The sequence below is a fragment of the Colobus angolensis genome, unplaced genomic scaffold, assembly GCF_000951035.1.
Source record: "Colobus angolensis palliatus isolate OR3802 unplaced genomic scaffold, Cang.pa_1.0 Scaffold262, whole genome shotgun sequence".
Classification (NCBI taxonomy): Eukaryota; Metazoa; Chordata; class Mammalia; order Primates; family Cercopithecidae; genus Colobus; species Colobus angolensis.
In genome coordinates this window covers 5,315,643-5,325,349 of record NW_012115844.1, presented here as the reverse complement: position 1 = coordinate 5,325,349, position 9,707 = coordinate 5,315,643, and the positions used below count along the sequence as shown (strand labels likewise).

The 9,707-nt window shown below is 47.2% G+C and overlaps 1 long non-coding RNA gene across 1 annotated transcript; it reads right to left on the bottom strand.

Annotated features, from left to right (window-relative positions):
• Positions 1-3,903: 3,903 nt before the first annotated feature.
• Positions 3,904-8,533, bottom strand: LOC105515537. The gene is made up of 2 exons (XR_001002344.1): positions 8,278-8,533; positions 3,904-5,796 (listed from the first exon to the last, which is right to left on the bottom strand). It is a non-coding gene; the product is annotated as an uncharacterized LOC105515537 (long non-coding RNA).
• Positions 8,534-9,707: the final 1,174 nt, after the last annotated feature.

The window sequence follows — 9,707 nt, the reverse complement described above, 5'->3', positions numbered from 1 at the left end:
TGGAATCATTCTATGTTGTATCTATATACCAAAAGATCACATTGTACCGCATACATATATACAATTATTTGCATAAAAAATCAATCAATGAAATACTCTGTATGATACTATTAATGGTAAATACAAGTAATTATGCCTTTGTCCAAACCCACAGAATGTACAATACCAGGAGTGAACCCTGATGTATAAAATGACCTTTGGGTAATTTGGATATGTCAATATAGGTTCCTTTTACATTGTAATAAAGGCACCATCCTGGGGGGATGTTGCTCTTGGGGTGGGGGTAGGCTGTTCATGTGTGTGGGTGTGGGGGGCATATGGGAAATCTCTGTGCCTTTTTCATAATTTTTCTGTGAACCTATCGTAAAGCTCCTCTAAATACAAAAACAAAAACGTGCTCATTTACAACCGACCAGAAGTCATCCTGGCTTTTGTGTTTTGAGAAACTCTAAACTAGATGCTAAGGCCTTTCCCATCTTTCTGGTCCAAATCTAGGAAATGACGGGATTCTTCATATCAAGACCTTCTTATGTACTAGACCCCACCAGGTCACTTTGCATGTGTGATGGCATGGCGCCTGACAGCAGCCCTCAGCAGAGGTCATGATCAGCCCCAAAACTAAGAAGTTAGCTGCAGAGAACTCAACCCCAGATGCATGCCTCTGTTTTCTATCATGTCAGGAGCAGAAAAGTGAGTGGCCCTGCCTTTTAGGGGTCTTAGATTGAGGAGGTGGGATTCCATTTGTGTTACTGGTTTGTAACATCAACTAAGCAGAGGCCTTCCAAAGGACTGGCACTAGGGACCAAGAGTGCTTGGATGAGCACGTCACTCTGCAGACAGTCCAGATTTAGCACTCTCACCCATGCCATTCCCTCCCTCTGATTTCTTCCAACGTTAGACACATAGGGATAAAGTTTCACTCATATAAGAGAAGCCCAGCTTTAATAGCACTGTAATGATCAGAGTTTTCATTATTCAGTTGTTTGCATGGCCAACAGGACCTTTTCATTCCTGGCAAAGTCTAATTGCATGAAAGCGCCACACAGTTTGAAAACAGGCTGCATTATTTACTGATCCAATCTACTTGGCTTGCAATTCCCAGACCAGCTTTAGATCAATGAGATGCATTGTGTGTTCTCCCGCGTGGGTAAGGAGGCCTCTCTGCTCCTGGGCAGCCCAAGACAGCTCTGTAGTCAGAAGATGAGTCTTTGATGGGCTTCCAAAGCATCGTCTTAATGGGCACAGTAGGATGCTAGAGGGGATCCCCCAAATCTATTTTATTCTTAAATAGAAAAGAGTGAATGTTTCTGATTATGAAGTTCTGGAAAGTTAGTCCTAGCCAGGAAGGGGCAGGAGGATTCCTGTTGCAGAACTCCTGCCTTGTGGAAATCAGGAAACGAGACTCGAGTGAAGCGGCCGGTTAGCAGAGCTGGAGAAGAATGTGCCGTGTCCTGAGACTGACTCCATTCTCAGTCCTGAGCACTGTAAATACTGTGATGATTAAGATTTAGCCACTGTCCCCTGGCAATGCACTGGGAATGAGGGTCACCAAGAGGTCACAGGCATAAAAAGAACATTCCCGCGTATTGTTATTTGTGCATATTGTTATTTGTGCTCTGACAGAGGCAAAACAGGGCGCTGGAAAGGAGGCAGCGTGTTTGTTTTAGCTTCGCTCATTCATGCATTCACTTATTCATGTGATGGTGTATACTGAGCACCTACCTGGTGTCAGGCCCATGCTGTTCTAGGCATTATGGACCCAGAGCCAACAAGGTGGGAAACGTCCCGCCTCCAGCTCCTCACACCAAGTGGGGGCATCAGACTAATGAAACACACACGTAAATTGATGTTCAGGTACCATCACGGCAAACTCTAGAAAGTGGTGTAAGGTGGTGGGAGAGGCAATATTCGGAAATTCTGATGTGCTGGGAAGAGTGGGGACTAACTGAACACATGTGGATGTGGGATTGTGGGTTGGGTGGGGGTCCAGGCAGAAGGAGCAGCAAGGGCCAGGGCTGGAAAGAGCTTGTGTGTGAGGGTTTGAGAGACTGGTGTGGTGGGCTTGTCAAGGCCTGCCTTGTGACGAGGTTAGGGATGTGGGACTGCAGCCTGAGAGCCATGGGAAATCTAGATGGTCTCTATATTCGGGCAAAGGGTTTGGAGGATGATCAGAGGAGCTCTTTACAAAGATCTCTGTGGTAGCTGTGGGCTGCTGGGCCATCAGAGTTGGGGAGAATGGGGGGATGGTGACAAAGTGGAAGCAGGGAGACCCAATTTGGCCCACATAAAAGATGATGCTTATACCAGGTCAAGGCTACTAATAGTAAACTAATCCAAGGATCACAGGAGACAAGCCATGCCAATTCCTTCGTGCACATGGTCCCTGGCCATAGTCGACAGGAGACCTGTGTAGCTACTGTCATTACCCAGCCCATGTAGCTCTCACACCCTGCTGGACAGGTGATGCTTATCCTCTTTCAAAACTCTCCAGGAAGTATCTTGTGGGAAGATAGTGAACTTTGGCTTCAATGGCATGGTGAGGCTGCAGTTCTGATGACCTAGCCATGACCTTGGGCAAGTTATGTAATGAAGCTGAGTCACCAATTCTTTTTTTATAAAGAAAAATTTGAGTCTCTCTTTGCAGGTCGAGTGCTGCAATTAAAAAGATGCATGTTAAGTCGGGCACTGCTGAGCTGTTCACTAAACCTTAGTCCTCCCCAAAACCCCACCTATGCGCAGACTCCTCCCTCATCCCTTTCACATGCTGAGGAGTCTCTGAGGGTCTAACTCAATTTCCTCCTTTTGTCCAGGGCTCCATGAAAATCAAATTTCTGCTCTTATGACATTATCACTCGCTCGAGTGTGTTATGTGGGATTGTGTCACAGGAAGGAGCTAAGGTTGTTTGTCTTGCAACAGATGGCATAAGTAAGTTAGAGCTTCGGTATGTCACCCCCACTGTCTATCAGCCGGGCTGCTTCCCACCTTCCTGTCTCCGCTGGAGGCTCGTCTGTCTACTCCCAGACGGCTTCCTTCTGACTCAGATGGCTTCCCGGCAGCCGAAGCAGGAATCTAGAACACCCTCTTCCACCGGCTCTGCTTCTGTGAACATGCTCACCCCTCAAAACTTAGCCTCGGTCTTTCCTTTTCCAAGAAATCTTCAATATCTACCCAGAAATCTTCTGGATGCGGAACAGTGTTTTATAAACACTGGACTAAGATATCCCAGCCTGGCTTCCTCTGAGCATCTGGCCCGCTTAAAATACGTATGTTGGACAAGCAGCTGTGTTGCTGAAGCCTTGCTCCATGTCTAAGGGGCAGAATTCCGTGTTACCCCAATACAGCCACTCTCTGTTTCAGTGAGCAAGCTCTCTGCACTCGCCTGCTTACCCAGTCACTCAGCAACACCTGCAGCTGGCTGGCCAACCTGGGTAGGCCTGGCGATGCCGAGGTGGGAAGCGGGTCTGGCTGTGCTTGTGGGCTGTCATCCTGGTGGTGGTGTCTGAAATCCAGCGCGAGGGCCGCCAAAACTGTTCCCTTAAAGAACCACATGGACCCTGTGTCCTTTAGCCCCAGAACTCATGTCATCCCAAGCCCTTCCTCCCCGCAGAGATTTCCGCCCTTTTCAAGGGCTTCCCCCACCCGCCCCTTTTCCCCTACTCTGTCCCTGGGGATGTTTGTTCTCTTACGGACTCTCTCCCCTTGGCAGCACCCCAACACCCACCAATCTACCTGATCTGAGCCAGTCCTGACATACACACCACAGAACGTCCCCTACTGGATCGGCTTCCTACATCCCCTTGGGGGAATCAAAAGAAGAAAAGTAACAAATCTGGAGAACTATTACTATTTCATGACTCAAAAGAAATAAGAAAAGTATGGAGTCAAACTGAAGCATATATGCAATGTTTCCAGGTTTTCGTCATTTCATTAATTAAACCCCGTACATGAGCGCACACACACAAGGAGCTGATGAACAGAGAGACATGCTCTCCAGCCCTCCTGTGACCCCGCACTTGTCAGCCAGGAATTTCCTGGCACACCTACAGCTTCGGGGTCCCTTGGGGGAGCAGCATGGAATCAGCTTCTGGCAAAGCCAAGGCCACAGCCGCGGGGTTTGCCTTGGGAGATGGTGAGAGGGACCGTGGCCAGAGCTCTCACTTGGCATTTTGTGTGCCTTCATCCTTACAGCCCTTGTCTTCATACCAGGGCAGTTGGAGCCTGTTGTGAGCAGTGCAGGACCCAGGCCCAGGCTCCCTGAGTTCCGATCCTGCCTCCTCCCCTTGTTCACTGTGACATGAGGCAAATCTCTTCCCCTTATGGGGCTTCGGTGTCCTCTTCTGTAAACAGGTCTACAGACAATGATGCCAGCCTCATAGGAGTGTTATGAGGATTGAAGCAGTAGGTACACAGCTCCTAGAACAGCATCTGGCACTAGAAATGTTTGATCATCAGTGTGGGAATCAAGGCTCAGAGAGGTGAAGCTACTAGCCCGAAGTCACACAGCAAGAAAGAAGCAGGATGACACGTGAGCCAAGCCCCTCTGCCACACTAGCTCTGGAGGCCATTGGCTCTCAGGTGATGGGTTTTCTTTGTACCTGGACATGGGGGTCAGGAAAGCTCCAGTGCAGCTGCTGACTTTTGACCTGAAGGAATTCGGGATCTCTTGGATAGGGAGTCCACCATCAGTCTCAGCAAAAACACTACTCATCAACCAGTCCATCGCTGATGTCTGAAATGATCTGGTGCAGGATGTTTCACCCTCTCTGCTTTTGTTGAGTTGGCCCCCTCCTGGTAAAACACTGCCAGCCTGCAGGTTTCCGAGGGGGAAGTCCTGGCAGTACTGAGAGTTGACCTGCTAAGCTGCATCCTAGGCACCCAGGCTGGGCTCGGGCTGCTGTGTCACCAAAATCCCTGGTCTTTGTACTGTTGGGTACAAAGAACACTTCTCAACAGAAGCAGAGCGAAGTCCTCTTTCCCTTGATGATGCCCTTGGCCTGGTGCCAGGCCTTCTGTTCACTCTCAGATCAGGGATGCTCCGTCCTCTTGCGGGATGTAAGATGTTCAGGAGCTCATCCCGGGCCATCCACAGGCGTCCCAGCGCCCCTCGATGCTGGTTGCTTGGCGCTGAGCCATAACTGAACCATTCCAGACTTCACCTTCTGCATCTCTAGGGTGGAATAAGGGCAGTGAACCCCACCTCATGGGCTGGCTGGAGGGATGCCTGCATGGATCCTGGGTGTGATGGTTAATTTCAGGTGCCTGAATTAAAGAATCCCTAGAGAGTTGGTCAAGCCTCACTTTGGGGTGTGTCTGTGAGGGTTTTTCTGGAGGACACTGGTGTGGGAGTCTGTGGACTGAAGGGGCCAGATCTGCCCTCTAGCGGGGCAGGCACCATCCAGTTGACTGTGGTCTGGATCAAACAAAATGGGCAGAAAAAAAGGCAGGTTTTTTGTTTGTTTGTTTGTTTGTTTTCTCTCTCCTGGAGCCAGGATACTCTTCTTCTCCTGTTCTTGAACATCAGAACTCCAAGCTCCCTGACCTTTAGACTTTGGGACTCGCACCAGTGCCCCACCCACTGCTCTGGTTCTCAGGCCTTTGGCATCAGACTGAGAATTACCATTGGCTTTCCTGGTGCTGAGGCTTCTGGATTTGGACTGAGCTGTGCTGCCAGCATCCCAGGGTCTCCAGCTTGCAGATGGCCTGTCATGGGACTTCTCAGCCTCCATAATCATGTGAGCCAATTTCCATAATAAATCCCATCGATCCATCCATCTAGCCAGTTAACTGTCCATGTCCTGTGTATACAGATAGATTATAACATATATTCTGTCTCCCTGGAGAACCCTGACTAAACTACACTTGAGAAGGCCCAGTTCCACCCCTTTGGGCTTGGGTTCCATCACTTGCAAATTGTGTGACCCCGTACACATTTCCTTAAACCTGAGCCTCAGTTTCCTCATTTGTGAAATTGACCAAGAAAAGGATAACTAAGTCACAGACTTTGAAAAGTGATAGCATACGAAATGTCTGATCACAGTGCTGAAAGCACTTATCACAGAGTAAAATCCAACCAATCCATAAGCCCGTCGCTCTTCCATAACACTATGACTGTGCTGCTATTGGGTGTTTACACTACACACACAATTCCTTGTGGTGGTTTCAATATTTTCTTTATCCTTTGTTGTCCTGCTTTTTCCAGTTTCCATTCCAGCGTACTTTTCCTCAACATTAGCATCATTTTAGGTGGCTGTTTAACATTTTATCTTTCACTCGGCCATATTTCATTTAACCAGTTGGTCATTTGGGTTATCTCCCTTTTTCCAGTACTACACACAGCTCTGTAGTGAGCACATAAGGGTAAATCATTCTTCCATCATCCGGATTCTATCCTTAGCATAGCTTTTGAGAAATGGAATTATGGTATCAAAAGGCAATGCACAGAAACAACAGGCAGGCCACACTTTTAAGTCTCTTGATGTGTATTGATCTTTCATGTTCCAAAAAGGAGTCTAGTCTGGGATTTCCACCCTGGTAAGTATCAGGAAGCTGCATGGCCCACCGCTCCTCCTTGGGCTTGCTAAGGAACAACCGGATCCTCTAGACTTAATTCTTCCCACTCTCGAATCCTGCGGCACTCTCTTGTTTAGAAATACTGCCTGTCTTTGAGTCACTCATTCATTTATTTACTCATTCATTGCTTAATTCCCAATCCTCACCTTACCCAGCCTTCTTTCTTTTTAATAGCCTTGTTGAAGTGTGACTTATGTACCATAAAATGCACTCACTTACAGAGTACAATTCAATGGTTTTTAGTACCCTCATAGCAGTATGCAACCATGATGGCAATCTAATTTTGGAGTGTTTCCATCATCTCAAAATGAGACCTCAGCCCCTGGCAACCACTGATCTATGTTCTGCCTCTCTAGATTATGGACTTGCCTTTTCTGAACATTTCATAAAAATGGGATCATATGGTATATGACTTTTTGTATCTGGCTTCTCTCACTTACTGTTACGTTTTTGATGTTCATCCTGTCGCATTAGCCTTCTTCTGGGCAAATCTTTTTCTCCTGGCCTCCTTGACACAGTGCTCTTTCCATTTTCTCTACTTCCTCCGTTGCTCCTCCCAGAGCTGAGACTGGGGTGAAGTGACTGAGGCAGTTGCCTGGGAATCAAAATTAAAGGGAATACTGAAAACTCAGTTATCAAGGTAAATAATAATTAATGCAATAGTTTTAAAAAATAAAATGAATGAAAAAAAACCCAACTTTATCACAAACAAAATGTCAACATTTTAAATAAAGGCAGGGGCTGGGCAAAGTGGCTCACATCTGTAATCCCAGCACTGTGGGAGGCCAAGGTGGGCAGATCACTTGAGGTCAGGAGTTCAAGACCAGCCTGAGCAACATGGTGAAACCCTGTCTCTACTAAAAACACAAAAAAATTAGCCAGGCGGGTAGCGCATGCCTGTAATCTCAGCTACTCGGGAGGCTGAGACATGAGAATCGCTTGAACCCGGGAGGCAAGGTTGCAGTGAGCCAAGATGGTACCACTGCACTCCAGCCTGGGTGACAGAGTATGACTCTGTCTAAAAAATAAAAAATAAAAAAAAAAAAATTAGTTCAGACAAGTGGGTATAGCCAGGCCAGGGAACAAAGTGTTCCTCTGTCGCTTGGATTCTTCCCTTAGAACAGATTTCAATCAATGGAACTACTGCATCAAATTCAAGGCACAAGCACTAAATGCAATGGACATTTTAAAGTCGCTTGATGGATCTTGATGTTTTACACCAAGGTTTTATGCAATGACGTGGAGCATGTCTGCTTCACATCCCGGGACAGCCTCGGATGGCAAGCTAAGGATCCTGAACTTGATTCATAGGCATGGAGGGCTTTTCAGCAAAGAGCACCAAGGTCCCTCAATCACCATCAAACACCCATTCACACCAGAGATGGCAGCACACTAGAGCAGGGTCAACATTTTTCTTAAAGGGCTAGGTGGCTAAATAGTCTCAGCTAAGCTAGGCATGAAATTTCTGTTGCTCTCACACCTCTGCCGTTCTAGTGTAGAAGCAGCCCTAGACAATGTGTAAACAGATATGCATGATTGTGTTCCAGTAAAGCTTTATTTAAAAAAGCAAGGAGCACACCCAGTAGGCATGTGAGTCAAAGTTGGCTACTCCTGCTCTGAGTGTTCGTGTCTGCCCTGGCATTCAATATTCCCCCAAACAGGAGCATCCTTTGCCTGTTTTCTTGGCCTGATCAATTCCTACTCACATTTTAGGGTTTTCCTCCAGTTCGAATCTTCCTCTGCATCCTTCAGGAAGAGTTTACATGGCCCTCTGGAGTCCAGAATGTTTAATTCCTGTGCCTGGTGCCAGTCCTAGAGCCAACACTCAGCCAACGGGAACTGAGTGAATAAATGACAGTCAGCTTCTATTTGTGAGAACTTTTTTGACCAAGTTGAATTGTAATTGTTCCAGTAACTCTTAAAAATTAATCATCGGGTAACGCCAAGCACAGAAACAGAAAGGAAGAGCACATGGCACTATGCCATTAAGTAACCCTCTTTCAAGATGGCTGCTCACATCCCCAGGGAGAAAACGGACTTTCGATGACCTGTTGATGTAAGTGCTTTCTACATATTGTCTTGTCTACTCCTGTGATACAGAAGCTGTGCCATTCCCATTTTATACATTCAGAGAGGTCAAATAACTTGCCTGAGGTCACACAGCCAGGAACTGGAACTGAAGTTCGGCAGCCCCCATGCCCTTGATCTTTCCCCATGCTCAGCTATCCACCAGACACAAGAGAAACTGCCGTGCAGTTGCTCTGTGTTCTCTGCATCAACCCAGTAGCAACCACAGAGCCACACTCCTTTTCTGAAGCTTAGAGGGTTTTATCTGTGAGAGCTGGGAAGTAGCTCTGGGGAACATTGGAGGGTCAGCTTCCTGATCATTTAGAGATTTGAATGTCCAAAGAATCTGGGGAAGAAGAACATAATCTCTAGTATCAGAAGCCTGGAGATTAGTTCCACTGTGTTGGTGAGCAGCCTTCTGGAGGCTTTTTAAGCAATAGGCTTCTTGCCTGACATACAGTATATGATGGCTGCTGGCCTAGCCACAGACAAATCTCAGTTCAACATCTCCCTTCCTACAGTGAAGTAGATTTCAGTCATTACCCCTTTGTGGCTTGAGTGGGAGGGAGCTGAAGTTCCCCAAACAGCACTCAGGGAGTGCCACCTTAACTTTTTGGCATCTGGGACCCAGGTTTCAAGCCAGGCTCTTTTCTCTGTGAGCTGAAGAATGAAGCACTGCCGATCACTTCTCCCTTTGGGGGTGTCGGCCCCTGGAGCCGCCGCTCCTTACCATAGCTGTTGGTGGTTGGCTTTCCTATGCCAAGGCAAAAATCAACAAACCCCGTGTTTCTGGCCCCGGTTTTTGGTGAAACACCTGCTGGGTCTTCTCATTACAACCAAAAACCAGACTAATTGTTACAAACACAGGAATTGGCCTTTCCTTCATTTGGTTCCCAAGGAGGCCAAAATGGAAAAAGAGGAAAATGCAATGAGATTCTGCAGGCAGAATGGGGAATGGGGCAAGGCAGGCCAGAAGGCCATAGAATTTGCAGACGACTGAACAATTTGAGTAAAAGCGATTAGTGACATGCCATTTTCTTCTTGCCAAGAACAGTCTTCCCTTCATAAA